Source organism: Daktulosphaira vitifoliae, unplaced genomic scaffold (assembly GCF_025091365.1).
Source record: "Daktulosphaira vitifoliae isolate Bord-2020 unplaced genomic scaffold, ASM2509136v1 Scaffold_796, whole genome shotgun sequence".
Lineage (NCBI taxonomy): Eukaryota > Metazoa > Arthropoda > Insecta > Hemiptera > Phylloxeridae > Daktulosphaira > Daktulosphaira vitifoliae.
In genome coordinates, this window is record NW_026100359.1 from 1 (window position 1) to 1,147 (window position 1,147).

Consider the following 1,147-nt stretch of genomic DNA (forward strand, 5'->3'; position numbering starts at 1 on the left):
ATTAACATATATTTAATCATTACTAAGTATATCGCTAATTTTTCATAAATACTTGTAGTAAATAAAAAGATAAATAAAAATTAAAATATTAAAATAATTAGTTATAAGTTTAAAAAAAATGTTTTCATTTTATTTAAATATTCACGTTTTTTATTTAAATTTTGGTTCAGCAACAACATGTTTAGTCAGAAATTCAAGGCTGAAGAAAAACTTTACGAGTCACCATGGAACATACGTTTTATCAATTTAATAATGTATTTAGTTGAACATATAAAGACAATTTTTAAAATTTTAATCATCGAAACTAAATTTTAATGTTTAATATGTGTGGTTTTTTTTTTAAATAAATAATCGTAAGCTGATTTTAAATCTCAATTATTTCTATTGAAACCAATTTAAGGTAAAAAAATAAAATCTAGAATTTTAACACAAAAAAACTTATTTTTGAATACGGTAGCCATTTTCAGTATAAAGGTAAACTAAAATTTAATTTTTTTTTTTTTATAATAAAGTATATTACGTTAGATTTAATTTAAGATATATATATAAAAGTGTCATTTTCAAAAGTTAAGTTGAAAAAGTTTTCCCCCTAAATGGGAAGGTAGATTTAAAATATACATATAACAAATTAAAGGATACAACAAAAAAATTGTTACTATTCTTCTATTTTTCGAAAAATTATTACAGTTTAAGAAAAAAAACTGAAAAAATGTTGAAAATTACCGATTTTTTATATTGTAATTTTTTGGTGGGTTTTCCCCCATTGACAATTGTTTATTTTAAATATTTGAAGGTAATTTTTCATACTATTTATAATTTGTAATCTTTTAGCGTATTGTTCATCAAAGTTGGTCCAGTTAGAACTGAGAATAAGTGTAACAGCCATAAAAAAACATTAAAATTAATACATTCTCAGTTTCGCACTGAAACTAAAAACAACAGAGTGAGGTATATAGTGAGGACGTGGCATACTTGGCACGAGTGTAGAAGAAATCCGTCTGTGATTGATATCACAATCATAAAAAATGTTTCGAGGCGAATCTGTTAAAATTCACAAAACTTTGTATACTTTTAATTTTACTATTTCTTTGTGTAACGTTACAACCTACTTTTTTTGTATATTTGTACACTCCCGTGAAATCATCAT

General features: G+C 23.1%; 1 long non-coding RNA gene across 1 annotated transcript in view; it reads left to right on the forward strand.

The window, feature by feature from the left end:
* Positions 1-6: 6 nt before the first annotated feature.
* LOC126909656 (uncharacterized) overlaps positions 7-1,147 on the forward strand; it is a 2,389-nt gene continuing 1,248 nt past the window's right edge. The window contains exon 1 of the long non-coding RNA XR_007705074.1: positions 7-474. This is a non-coding gene — a long non-coding RNA (uncharacterized LOC126909656). The remainder of the gene's footprint in view (positions 475-1,147) is intronic.